The sequence below is a fragment of the Dipteris shenzhenensis genome, chromosome 16 (assembly GCF_047967505.1).
Source record: "Dipteris shenzhenensis isolate YYH24624 ecotype China chromosome 16, Dip_SZ_1.0, whole genome shotgun sequence".
NCBI lineage: Eukaryota > Viridiplantae > Streptophyta > Polypodiopsida > Gleicheniales > Dipteridaceae > Dipteris > Dipteris shenzhenensis.
In genome coordinates this window covers 34,521,450-34,536,993 of record NC_141611.1, presented here as the reverse complement: position 1 = coordinate 34,536,993, position 15,544 = coordinate 34,521,450, and positions in this window count along the sequence as shown.

Here is a 15,544-nt window from a genome sequence, read left to right as displayed (position 1 = left end):
GTCCGCGCCCCGCAACACGAAGCTTTGCTCCCACCGTTTCTCGGAATAAAGTGAGTGAGACCACACGTGCGTATTAATAGCCCCCATCATCGGTTTCTCCACCGAAATGGCTACAAATGCATTTGAAATGATCTTCACAGGTGGTTTCTCCGGAAATGGGTAAGGTGGCATGGGCCCTGTATATGGTCGGAGACGAAATCCATTTACCGGCTTCTGCAACAGCTCCCCCTGTAGTGTTCCTAATCGGAACGTGCCGTCACCATAATGCTCCACCACCCAATACGGACCTCCCCACCGTAACTTCAGCTTACCCGGATGCGGACCCATCCGAGTATTAAACAATAGCACGGCATCTCTCCGTTTGAAGGTCTTCTTCTTTGAATGACGGTCCACCCAGACCTTCCGTCTGTCCTGGACTACCTGTGCAAGATACGCACTGTAGAACCGCTCCTCACCCAGCCGATCCAGCTGTTCAATCCTCCGGTCTACGGACTCGTCCCAGCCCAATTTCTCTGCCGCTGCAATCCGCAGACTCGGTACTAGGAATTCCATGGGGACCACTGCTTCAACTCCGTAAACCAACTTGAATGGCGTGAACCCCGTCGCAACCTTATAGGAAGTCCGGAACGCCCATAATGCGGAGTAAAGTTTTTCATCCCAATCTGTCCGATTTTCATTGACCAGCTTTTTCAGAATGACTAGCAACACCTTATTCGAGGACTCTGCCTGTCCGTTTGCCTGAGGGTAATACACTGTGGACTTCTTATGAATGATTAGGTGCCGGGTAACCAGTTCCCGTAACACCGCATTAAGAAAATGCCCACCTTGATCCGTGACGAGCTCAACCGGACATCCGTACCGTGTCATAATGGCTTCATAAAGGAATCTGGCCACAGCCTTTGCCGAATTATCCTTCAGTGCTCTGGCCTCCACCCATTTGGTACAGTAATCCGTCGCCACCAGGATATACCGGTTACCGGTCCTCCTCGCCGGCGGCGAAAACGGACCTACAAAGTCCAGCCCCCACTTCATGAACGGTTCGAGGGCCAGTATGGGATTGTGCGGCATCCGGTCCCGACCTGATGGCTGGCCCAACCTCTGGCACACATCGCATCTTTTGACGAACCTATGCGCATCCCCCATTAATGTTGGCCACCACAGACCTCCTTGGAGTACCTTCCGTCCGGTTACTTCTCCTGCGAAGTGTCCACCGCTGATTCCTTGGTGAGCCTCTTCCAGGATGACCTCCTGCTCATGTGGGTACACACACCGTCGCAACACACCATCCAGCCCCTTTTTATACAATTGGTCAGCAATGATCCGGAAGTCTCTGCTCTTGAGCGCGAGCCGTTTCCGCTGGTCTCGCGACATTCCGTCGCGCATCTGGCCCGTGTCGACAAAGTGAAACATGTCGTCGTACCACGTCTTTGGAGCTGCCGGTACCACCGCCTCCAGTTCGAACAGCTGGGCATCCGGAAAATCGTCTTCCACACCCATCGGGTCTTCGCCAGATTCCAACCGCGAAAGGTAATCCGCTACGGCATGTGTACTTCCTGGTCGATGGACCACCGTGAAGTCGAACTCCTGTAAAAGCAGCATCCACCGGGCCAACTTTCCAGTGAGCTCGGGCTTGTGTACCAAATACAACAAGGCGGAATGATCCACATGAAACGTGAACCGATTCCCCAACAGGTAGTGACGAAACTTGGTTACGGAATAAATCATCCCCAATGCTTCCCGCTCCGTAGTAGAGTAATTCCGTTCGGCTTTTGACAACCTGCGACTTGCATAATACACCGGTCGGAACCACTTGCTTGTCGCTTCCTGCATGAGGACACTACCAATAGCCACGTCCGAGGCATCCACGAAGACATGAAACATCTTCGTCCAATCTGGCGGCTGAACCACCGGTGCTGTCGCCAACATCAGTTTGAGCCGTCGAAAAGCTAAGTCACAAGCAGAAGACCAGACTAACGGTACTTTGTTGAGTTGGTCATACAGTGGTGTCGCCACATCCGCCAGATACCGCAGCATTCGGCTGTGCCATTTAACCTGCCCTAGGAATCTCCCGAGCTGCTTACCGTTGCCAGGAACCTTTGCCTGCCGAATCGCTTCGACCTTCGCCGGATCCACCGCAATGCCTTCCGCCGAGACAATGCAACCTAGCAGCATACCGCTGCCCACGGCGAATGCACATTTCATAGGGTTCAGACACAACCGTGCCTCCCTACACCGGGTTAAGCATTTCTTCAGATGCTCAAGGTGCTGCTCGCGACTCCCAAAAACACTGAAATCGTCCAGAAATACCTGCATAAAGATTAGTAAATAATCATGAAATATCTCTTGGACCATGCGTTGAAATGTTGCCGGAGCATTCTTTAGCCCAAATGCCATCACCAGGAAAACAAATGCTCCCCACTCCGTGATGAAGGCTGTTTTCTCTCGATCTTCTGGTGCCATCTGCACCTGGTTATACCCACTGAAGCCATCCAGAAAAGAATGCATCTCGTGACCTGCCACTGTATCCAGCATAGTATCATTAAACGGCAATGGAAACGGATCCGTGATTGTCGCCGCGTTAAGCTTTCTGTAGTCAACACAGACCCGCAACTTCAAATTCTTTTTCGGAACAATCACGATTGGCGAAAGCCACGTTGCACGGTCAACCGGACAGATAAACCCGACCTTTAGCAACCTGTCCAGCTCCTCCTTCACCCTCTGGGCATAGTGCGGATTCATTCTATACCGTTGTTGCCGAACCGGTATCGCATCCTTCTGCAGATTGATCCTGTGCTGATAGAATTTGGGATCGATGCCGAGCAAATCTGTGTAGTCCCAGGCGAACACGTCTTTGAAGGATTTCAGCAATGTCTCCAATTTTCCCCGAAATCCTTTGTCGAGCTTTGCACTGACACGAACGTTCTTTGGCTCCCCCTCTGTTCCGAGGTTAAGATCCAGCAGCTCGTCTTCTTTGACCCTCCGCGAGCGACGGAGTTCCTGCTCGAAAACTCTTTCCGCCTCCGCCACTCCCGCTTCGTCCGGCATGTCTCCTGTGCCTTCCGGTAGACTCCCTTCGACTGGTTCTTCCGTGGAACTGGATGACTCCTGCGTAGCCGAGGGAAGCTGATGCTGATATTGCTTTAAAACGGCAACCACATCTACCTCGAACAAGCTTACCAGCTCCGTATTCCTACTGAAGTAGTCATCCTCCTCTTCGACCCCCATTCCGTCCATCATATGGATACCTTCCGCCATCGTCGGTCGGAATGGCGTCCTCAGCCCTTGTTTGGTATGTACCGAGAGCTTCAGCTTCTTTTTTCCTTTCCGAATGGTGATGCGGTCGGATTGCCAGTCTTGTTTCACACGGGCCTGCCGCAACCACGGTCTTCCGAGCAATAACGGGTATGACCCGCTAATATCCTCCATCCGGAGAATCACCGCAGCGATTTCGAACTTCACGCCGCAAACCTCCATTTTCAATCCACGGAGCAATCCTAACGGCTGCACTCTCCGTTGGTCCGCCATCCGAACGGCGAAGGGTGCGGATTCCCATTTTGTGATACCCAACGGCACCAGCATTTGTTCGGACAGGATGTTGACGCCAGACCCGCCGTCCAGCAACACCCCTCCCACACGGCTGTTCTCCAGCGTTACGGAAATTACCGGGACCGCTTCATCAAAAACAGGAGGCTGTTCTTCCGCGTCAGGCTTTGCAGATTCGTCAGGCGACACTTCCATTGTTACCGCTTCCATCTCCGACTCCATCGCCCTGACTGGTTCCGTCAATTGTTTGATGAGAGAATTCCGGAAGTTGGGTACCAATGCTAACAATTGCTCCATTGTCATGTGTATTTGCTGTTTCCGCAAATCTTGCCATAAATCATATGGTTCAACACCCTCCTTGCCGGTCATCAGGCTGTCCTTCTGACTGGTAGGTAGACAAGTCGCTTCTGGCTGGTCTCCTTGCAGGCGCCTTGCCACCGTCGCACCATTCTCCGTCACCGAGACTGCCTTTTCCGCGCTAGGCCTAGGTAACACCGTTGGGGTTTTCTGGACCCATTCACCGACCGTCGACCGCACCTGTTGTTGTGCCTGCCAATCCAACGCCGGGGGTCGCCCCTTCTCTTGCGGGGCCTTGTAGTCCCGCACCTTTTCCTGGGATCGTGTGACCACGAGCACATCTCCGCTCGCACTTCCTCCCACTTTGCCTTCAACAGAGACACCCGCCGGTACTTCCGGTACTTCTTCGGACTGCGGACTAGGCTCCTTGCTATCCTGTTGCGGACTGTCATCATCGCATTCGATAATCAGAACCGCGTTCACTGCTGGTGCGGACTTGCCTTCTCCGGATCCCCGGGTTGCTTCCCTTTCCGCCTTGTGGCGCTTGAATAATTCGCAATCTACCTTTCGATGTCCGGGTTGATTGCAATAAAAACATAGGAACGTCCGTTCCCCTGCTGGTTCATCTGCACCTGTTCCAGCCGTTCTCGGCCGCCAAGGTCTTTTCGCCGGTGCGGCTGGTACCGCGGCTGGTGCTGCGGCTGGTGCCGCAACTACCGCCGCCACCGCTGGTGTCGGGGCTATTCGTGCGTTATAGCGGCAGATCTCCGTGGTATGCGTCGCTGTTTGGCAAATCGCACACCACCGCTCATTCAAACCGCATTCCTCTGCTAAGTGTCCTGCATTCCGGCACCGATTACACCAAGTATCCTTGCGAACTTTTGAAGAGGACCCTATTCCACTATCCCGGCTTTTGGCTCCGGCAGCAGATCCTTCCGGAAATAACTTCCCTGCCGCTTTTCCAGCCTTCCGCCTCATGGAACGTTTGTCCTCCTCCTCATCCGACTGATCCGACTCCTCCTCAGTATCAGTATCGGAGTCTCCCTCAGCCTCCTCATACTTCACTTTTCCTTTCCTTCCCTTGGAAGTAAACAGGACTTGTTCCGCCCTCACCGCTGCTTGGACGACTTCTTCCAATGAAAGAGCTTCCAGATCCAACGATGCCAGGGACCTTTTCAATCCTTTATTCAGCCCCTCCATGAAGTAAGCATTTTGGATGGGGACTGCTGGAGTAGTTGCTGCATCGAGGCGGCGGATCAACGACCGAAACCTGGCCGCATACGCCTCCACTTCTTGGTTCTTCTGTTCCAGTTTCCCCAGTTTGGCCAGGACATGAACACGGGTCTTGTCCTCCCGAAACCGGAGCAAAAAGGCATCCCGCAGTAGATCAAACGTGGCAAAATGGGTAGCTCCATATTGCGCGATCCATACTGCCGCCTGCTTCTGCAGTGTCGGGATGAAAGTCGCCATCTTCATAAGATCTGTCGCCTGCACTGGTGGAGCCGTATTCACCATCCATGCCATCTCAAATGACAGTATATGTGCATCCGCATCCTCCTTATCCCGTCCCGAAAACTTGGGGTACTTCACCGTCATCCTGGATACCAGTGGTGGAATAGCCGCGCTGCTTACCGCCGGAACTCCACCCCCGCCTCCGCCTCCACCGCCTCCACCTCCCCTACCGGGATCTGGTGACGGACCTGGGGCTCCGCTTCCTGCAGGCACACCACCCTCCCGTCTCCTGGGACTCGGTGGTGGGGAATTTCGCAACGGTGACGCTTCGTCTTCCGGAGGAGTACCTGCGAAATCGAACGGGCTACTGCGTCCGGAGGATTCGCCTTCCTCCTGAACACCGGAAACGACTGGACCTTCCTCTCCTGGGATCAGCGGAGGTGTGTCAGAGCGGCTACTACTCTCACTATCCGTGAAGAAGCCGAAGAGAAGATCACGTTGAGCCACATATCTGTCATGCCGTTCCTCGCGGGTTGTACGTGCCGATACTGGAGTTGCAGGCTCCCGAGGCCGTTCCGGAGAGCGCGATGTTCCCCCTGGCTCACTCCCAGCGTCATTCATGCGCTAGGCCTCGCACCGAGGAATTAGAGTGTTACAGATGGGGAGCATCCAACCTCTCCGGGGGAATCCACCGCGACGAACATGGAAATCTTCCGTGGTCGCCAAAGTGTTAGCCCTCTCTACTCTGAAGACTAACTCGAAACGCACTACTGCGACAGATTTACATGCGTAATCGTACTTCAGAACTGCGTATGAAAATTCATAGAGTAGAACAGTGATCGACAGAATCATTCATGATAAAACAATAAGGCAGATGTAATAGAATCTCTGTATAACATTTCTCCGAGCAGTACAACACCGTACTCTCTGATACATAGCACTGATCCTTGCTCCGATCCTCATCAATGAGCCTCAATTGATCTCTCTGAATGATCGCTCTCTTCTCTCTTATCTAATCGGCACACATAACTCCTTCACGGTTGCCGTGCCTATTCAGTTCTCCGCCTGCCCCTAGAACTTCCGTCTTTTCATATCTCATTAATAAACTAGATACAATGTATTAATAATAATCTAAGGACTAATGATCTAAGGACTCCCCCCCTAGCTCCTCTTTACTGTTGCTGCTTTTGCCCCTAACAAGCACGACTACGTGTGAAAAATGGCGCACGTACTAACAAAATATGCATGTGGACTTATTTGTTGGAGATTAAACTTTGCACGGCTCTTAGGCTACCGTAGACGTACATCCACGCAAGATTTGGTGTCCAACTGATTTGGTATGCGCCATGTGGAAGGTATAATGCATACAATTTTACAATCCCTACTAGCACGACTACGTATGAAAAATGGTGCACGTACTAATGAAATATGCATGTGGACTTATCTGTTGGGGATGAAACTTCACATGGCTCTTAGACTACCCTAGACGTACATCCATGCAAGATTTGGTCTCGAACTGATTTGGTATGCGCCACATGGAAGGTACAATGCGTACATTTTTACAATCCCTACTAGCACGACTACGTATGAAAAATGGCGCACGTACTAACAAAATATGCATGTGGACTTATCTCTTGGAGATTAAACTTTGCACGGCTCTTATGCTATCGTAGACATAATCCACATAAGATTTGGTGTCCAACTGATTTGGTATGCGCCACGTGGAAGGTATAATGCGTACATTTTTACAATCCCTACTAGCACGACTACGTATGAAAAATGGCGCATGTACTAATGAAATACGCACGTGGACTTATCTGTTGGGGATGAAACTTCACACAGCTCTTAGACTACCCTAGACGTACATCCACGCAAGATTTGGTCTCGAACTGATTTGGTATGCACCACGTGGAAGGTACAATGCGTACATTTTTACAATCCCTACTAGCACGACTGCGGCAAAGCTATGGCGCACGTACTAACGAAATACGCGTGTGGACTTATCTGTTGGGGATGAAACTTCGCACGACTCTTAGGCCACCCTAGACATACATCCACGCAAGATTTGGTCTCGAACTGATTTGGTATGTGCCACGTGGAAGGTATAATGCATACATTTTACAATCCCTACTAGCACGACTACGTATGAAAAATGGCACACGTACTAACGAAATATGCATGTGGACTTATCTGTTGGAGATTAAACTTTGCACGGCTCTTAGGCTACTGTAGACATACATCCACGCAAGATTTGGTATCCAACTGATTTGGTATGTGCCACATGGAAGGTATAATGCGTAGATTTTTACAATCCCTACTAGCACGACTACGTGTGAAAAATGGCACACGTACTAATGAAATATGCATGTGGACTTATCTGTTGGAGATTAAACTTTGCATGGCTCTTAGGCTACCCTAGACGTACATCCACGCAAGATTTGGTGTCCAACTGATTTGGTATGCACCACGTGGAAGGTATAATGCGTACATTTTTACAATCCCTACTAGCACGACTAAACCCTAAACCCTGTTGAGGATGAAAATTCACACGGATCTTAGGCTACCCTAGACGTACATCCACGCAAGATTTGGTGTCCAACTGATTTGGTATGCGCCACATGGAAGGTATAATGCGTACATTTTTACAATCCCTACTAGCACGACTAAACCCTAAACCCTAAACCCTGTTGGGGATGAAACTTCACACGGCTCTTAGGCTACCCTAGACGTACATCCACGCAAGATTTGGTGTCCAACTGATTTGGTATGTGCCACGTGGAAGGTATAATGCGTCCATTTTTACAATCCCTACTAGCACGACTAAACCCTAAACCCTAAACCCTAAACCCTGTTGGGGATGAAACTTCACACGGCTCTTAGGTTACCCTAGACATACATCCACGCAAGATTTGGTGTCCAACATATTTGGTATGCGCCACGTGGAAGGTATAATGCGTACATTTTTACGATCCCTACTAGCATGACTAAACCCTAAACCCTAAACCCTAAACCCTGTTGGGGATGAAACTTCACATGGCTCTTAGGCTACCCTAGACGTACATCCATGCAAGATTTGGTCTCCAATTGATTTGGTATGCGCCACGTGGAAGGTATAATGCGTACATTTTTACAATCCCTACTAGCACGACTAAACCCTAAACCCTAAACCCTGTTGGGAATGAAGCTTCACACGGCTCTTAGGCGACCCTAGACATACATCCACGCAAGATTTGGTGTCCAACTGATTTGGTATGCGCCACATGGAAGGTATAATGCGTACATTTTTACAATCCCTACTAGCACGACTAAACCCTAAACCCTAAACCCTGTTGGGGATGAAACTTCACATGGCTCTTAGGCTACCCTAGACGTATATCCACGCAAGAGTTGGTGTCCAACATATTTGGTATGCGCCACGTGGAAGGTATAATGCGTACATTTTTACAATCCCTACTAGCACGACTAAACCCTAAACCCAAAACCCAAAACCCTAAACCTTGTTGGGGATGAAGCTTCACACGGCTCTTAGGCTACCCTAGACGTACATCCACGCAAGATTTGGTCTCCAATTGATTTGGTTTGCGCCACGTAGAAGGTATAATGCGTACATTTTTACAATCCCTACTAGCACGACCAAACCCTAAACCCTAAACCCTAAATCCTAAACCCTGTTGGGGATGAAACTTCACACGGCTCTTAGGCTACCCTAGACGTACATCCACGCAAGATTTGGTCTCCAACTGATTTGGTATGCGCCACATGGAAGGTATAATGCGTACATTTTTACAATCCCTACTAGCACCCTAAACCCTAAACCCTAAACCCTAAATCCTAAACCCTATTGGGGATGAAACTTCACACGGCTCTTAGGCTACCCTAGACGTACATCCATGCAAGATTTGGTCTCCAACTGGTTTGGTATGCGCCACGTGGAAGGTATAATGCATACATTTTTGCAAGCACCTTTTCAATGCTTAATGTTTACAATTACGACACACGGCATTATTTTTAAAATACATTATGTATTAGATGTGTGAATTGAGATATCTGAAATTCAAAATCATACTCTTAATTTTAAATACGCACATGGGGATGAAACTTCGCACGGCTCTTAGGTTTAGTGTAATAATTGCAAGCATTGATATATACGAAATTCAATATGATATTCAAAATGATAAAGTTCATAGCACGAGAAAGAGAGAGAGAGAGAGACCTTATACTTGAACACTTTTTCAATGCTTAATGTTTACAATTACTTCACATGGCATTCTTTTTTAAATACCTTATGTATTAGATGTGTGAATTAAGATATTCGAAATTCAAAATCATACTCCTAATTTTAAATGTTTATGTTAGATTTGAACAAACTATAAATTGAGATAAACAAAGTGTGAAGAACATCATGAAAGTACAAAAATGCTCATACATCATAAAAGTAAGAACAATATCATGAAAGTACCAAAATGAATGTGTACATCATCATCATCATCGTGCAGAAGTGCATCCCTAAACAAGAAATGTGTGAAGCCTAAACAATCATCCTGAATCAGATTCTGATAACTCCACATATGATCCTCTAGTCATCCTCTGACGTGGCTCCTGTATGACCCGCTGCCCAACCGTCCGTTGTGTGTCCTCAGGCAAAGCCGGATCAGATGGGCCAGCCTCATCTCCTGCATGAGATGAGCCAGCCTCATCCTGATGAAGAGGAGGGCATGCTGCACGAGCCACCGCTGCCATCTCTGCCTCCCTCGCCTCCTCTATGTATGTGCATATCAGCTCCCATAGTCGTGCATCTACGAATACTCGTGCCTCAAATCCAGCGCGAGAAATTGTCTCTACATGTAGAAGATGCTGGTCTCGGCCCCGCCCAAGCTGCTGCTCCACCCACTGCTGCAATGATGTCTGCAGCTCTGCCTCTCGCTCAATACGACGTGCCTCCTCTGCTCATGCCTCATCACCTGGCATGAAATCACCATATGAGAAGCGTCATGGAACACACGCTGCAACCACAGATGTATCAGCACCCTCCTGCATCAGCAAAGTTCTCTGTGCCTCCTCCCTGTAGTGCTCTGTCAAGACCACGCAGGCGAATGGATGTCATCACACCAAGACTAAAATTCGAACATCCCAAGTTTCTCGGTAGTCCAAGATAGGTAGGAGGAGAGGGTGGGGAGAATTCAACACTTGAGCCAAACGTTCAGCACCAAATAAACTTGCAATCCTTTGTTGATAGTTTATCTTAAGCCCAAAAAGAATTACAATTTGAAGCTCAAAATGAGGCACAAAAGGCTGATTAGGTACAAATGGATTCCTTGGTCGAAACATTACCAACCATAGCTAAGGCCTAGAAACCTTTGTAATGAGATTGTGAATAAACCATTCAGGACGAGCTTTTCCACAGGAATCAACAAGCAAATGCGCCAAATCTCCCCCCAAGCTTGGGGAGCATCCCACCCTTCGATGAAGGACACCGTTTTAATTACCTCTGAAGCAGCAAGCAGTTCGATCAGCGCACAATGAGTAGAAGTAAAATCAAAATCCTCCCAGCGTATCAGTAGTTCTTCACCATGAATCATCCACGGTGTATCATTCCACCCGTCATCTCCTTCAATAATGCACTGGACGATCAGCCGTTGAAGGTCGACATGAAGATCAAGGAAGACATCTCGTGCATTGGTAGCTGTAAGGTGCGGAGGAAGAGGCACCAACTCCTTAAACGCATCGAGAAGTGACATAAATGTCCACCCTTCTCGTGTGGCGTGCGTCCGTGAAGTGAGCTTGGAGAATTTCTGAATCGGCGATCTAGCAAGAGATGTGGATAGAGCACATAAAATGAAGTATTTTTGCTTTTTACAGCAAGAGCAAACTCCCTACGGTTAGAGAGTTACAGTTCCCGCGATTTCAATATATGAATAAAAATCATTACATTTTTACGACTTCCAACTTGTTGGCCCCATGATAAGACTTTCTTTTGTGAAGGAGGAGGTCTTGGGTTCCAATCCTACTCTTTAATAAAAAAAGAGGAGAGGAGAAGGAGAAGAGAAAGAGAAGGAGAAGAAGAGAGAGAGGGGGCGCGGGATCTGCTGTTACAGTTTTGTAGGGGCTCAGAAAACTATCCACGACCAGAAGTCGCAGCAGTCCAGAGAACTGTCGTGCGGGTGAACGCGCAGAAAACTGTCCGCGACCAGAAGTCACCGCAGTCCAGAGAACTGTCGTGCAAGTGAACGTAGAAAACTGTCCGCAACCAGAAGTCGCAGCAGTCCAGAGAACTGTCGTGCAGGTGAACACAGAAAACTGTCCGCAACCAGAAGTCGCAGAAAACTGTCACACAGGAGACGCATGAATCGAATGCACGCACAGTCGCCTAGAAAGAGCACAGATGGTATAGTTTTGTCGATGTAACCCGTACGAGTAGAAGATTCGCCACTAGCCGTGGAGACCTGGGCTCGTATCCCAGCAGCCACACCAAAACTTTTAGCTGGAAAAGTTATCGAGACCAAAGGCTAGAGGCTAAGTATGGCGACGCTCAAAGGCCATAGAGAAAAGGAGATCATGAGGGCGAAGGGATGTCATAGGGGTGAAAAAGGAATTAGAAGTGGAGGGAAGGAAAAGGGAGACTATGACACAAGGAGAAAAGGAGAGGGGGAAGAGAAGCATGTACATAATAGGAGGAGGAATGTTGAGATGTAGACATCAAGGGAAGAGAACCATACTTTATTTGAAAGAAGGGATGAGAGGGAAATATCAAAATACTAGCTAGGTGGCTTTACAAGAATGAGCGTGTCTCATCAAGGAATAGCCCCTTCCTTTTATAGCCAAGAGAGGGGGTCTCTCCTCATTAATGTATCCTCCCACATGCATGGTGTGTGTGGAAAAGTCTCCCATGTGGGCTAGGCGGTTACGCACTCTCAATTGTGTGCGACAACCCTTTGCCTCAATTTTCCACATAAATCAAGCCCCATATCTCAAGTCTATGATACTCCCTTGGTCTCTTTCCAATTTTATAATATGTTCAAACCTCTAGGAGGACAAGTGGAGGGTTGGCACAAGGAATCTTGCCACCTCATCCTACTTTTCCCCATTATTTAACTAGCTTTCTTGGTCCTTCTGTACCTCCCCCACATGGGCCTATCCCATATGGAGGGAATAACTCAATATAATATCTATCTCCACCTATTTTATATTGCTTCTCCCATGGACTTTGAGCCATATCTCACTAAATGCAGCCTAGGTGGAGGGGTGGCACATGGAGGAGCCATGCCACCTTGCATTTTATAATATTACTATCATGGATTATGTACAACACACCTTATGGGTCCTCTTACATGGAAGGGTGGCACATGGTCATGCCCTGCCACCTCAACCTTGGGCCCTAAGCACACCATATTTTATTATACTATTGTCACATATACAAACACACATACATATTAATGCCTTTTTCCTTAGACAATTTTATCCATAACAACACACATACATATTAATGCCTTTTTCCTTAGACAATTTTATCCATAACAACACACACACACACACAACACACACACACACACACACACACACACACACATACACACACACATGCAACACACTCTTGGTAACCCTTGTATTTCTTTGCATTTATCAGTACTTTGAGGACCCTAGTAAGAAGACTCATTATGATCTGTGTTTGATAACTATATAGATTCTGACAAGACTGTAGGTTTAAGAGATGGTATTGAGGAGAATCTCTATATTTTATTCCCCAATATAATACACATGGTTGGGGCAAGTATTATTATACTTGATTAACTTATTTTCCAAAAGAAGGAGAATTGTATTTTTTTAAATGCCTTTCTCGCTCTTTGGAAACTTTTCCACATGTGGTGTAAGGACCACATTGTCCACTTATGGCCCCTATACTAAGGACAGATAGTGGAGAGGTTTGGTTAATAAGACCTTCTTTGAATGCTTTACTGCCTTGGGTTTGCAATAGATATGGAGGAGATAGAAGGATATCTAATACATTACTTTGAACGATACACAAGCAAGGCGCATCTAGTATTTCTCGGACTACACATTAAAAAAGAGAGCGGGTTGACACTACAGACCTTTTAAAGCAAGAACTTTGAGAAAATAATTAGGCCTTTTCAATATATATATTTTGCTTGGGCAATCCACCTCAACTAGTGGTCATTCCTATAGATCATCACTTGGTTCCCATGCCTGGGGAGAAAGGAGACCTTTGGACAATCATTTACGTATGTGTTTTCCATGCGTTGATGCATTTAGAAGATCCAATTAGCCATACGCTTATGCATCTAACCACTCTAGTGTTGGGGTCTTTGCCCATGTGGTGTGGTGTTTTAGGGATAATGCCCATGTGGTGCATTATACAGCCTACTTACTCTACCTAAATTATGAAACAACTCTTAACCAACTATATAATCTATAATATTCCACATAAAGATTGATAAACGCACATTGCTACCTTAAACTCTTATTTTCTTTTTTTTAAAAAGATGATTTTGAAGATTAAAATTTAAACGTTTTTTTATTTAAATAAAAATAGCACCAATTTCAAAAATCACATAAAACATACTTTAATCTCTCTTTTTTTAAATAGATGAATTTAGAAAACAAAATATATACATTTTCACATTTTAAATAAAAAATTACGTAATTAAAAAAAATTATTAAGAAAAACTTTAAAATGCATTTGAAATTTTGAAATATTTTATAATTAGATTACATATTCCTATAAACTAAAATAATATAAAAGCTACTTTAAACTCTTATTTTCTTTTTCTTAATACATGATTTCTAAAAACAAAGTTTAGACGTTATATTTAATTCAAAACTTCAGTAATTTATAAACTTCAGTTATAAATTTTATTTAATAGATGATTTTAACAAACAAATTATATACTTTTTGACATTTAAATAAAAACTTCACTAACTTAAATAACATACATAACATAAAAGCTACCTTAAACTCTTATTTTCTTTTTTTTTTAAAGATCATTTTTAAAAATAAAATTTAAACGTTTTTTATTTAAATAAAAATAACACTAATTTAAAAAATATCTTTAATCTCTTTTTTTTAAAAGATGATTTCAAAAAACCAAATATATACATTTTCACATTTTAAATAAAAAATTACGTAATTCCAAAAATAATTTAAAAAACTTTAAAATGCATTTCAAATTTAGAAATATTTTATAATTATTCCTATAAACTAAAATTTAAACGTTTTTTAATTTAAATAAAAATAGCACTAATTTAAAAAATAACTTTAATCTCTTTTTTTTAAAAGATGATTTTAAAAACAAAATATTTACATTTAAACATTTTAAATAAAAAATTACGTAATTCAAAAAATAATTTAAAAAAACTTTAAAATGCATTTCAAATTTAGAAATATTTTATAATTATTCCTATAAACTAAAATTTAAACATTTTTTTATTTAAATAAAAATAGCTCTAATTCAAAAAATAACTTTAATCTTTTTTTTCAAAGATGATTTTAAAAAACAAAATTTTTACATTTTCACTTTTTAAATAAAAAATGTCGTAATTTAAAAAAAAAAACTTTAAAATGCATTTGAAATTTAGAAATATTTTATAATTATTCCTATGAACTAAAATTTAAACTTTTTTTTATTTAAATAAAAATAGCTCTAATTTAAAAAATAACTTTAATCTCTTTTTTTTCAAAGATGATTTTAAAAAACAAAATTTTTACATTTTCACATTTTAAATAAAAAATGTCGTAATTCAACTGCAAATAACCGTTGTTGACAATGAGCAATCTTCTATGAACAAGCCTGACACCTGTCATCAGGTATCTCATGGAGAGCAATCTTCAACCACAAAGGGGCATGATCGGAATGTGTAAACGTGTAATCCACCCATAAATTGACGGTGAGAAAATCATAATGCTGAGGATCAACTCTATACCATCTATCCAACCGAGCCCGATAAGTAGACTGAGCATTGTGTTGAAAAGTGTAACCAGGCAGCATAGGCTGTGATTCTTTCCACAAATCAATAAGAGGAAGCTGAGTCGATAAAGTAGACCAATGCTAAGCTGAAGCTCAGATGCTAACATATGAGTATGACCTGATGTATTATAAAATGCTACATAAAAAAAACCTTACCTGGACTCTCCCGCTCCGTCCATCTCCGTCGTTGTCCGTCGGTCGCTCTCCGTCGCTGCTGCAATTCGGTCGACCTCCCGCAAATCGGAAATCGGTCGATGAGGAGGAGCTCGATC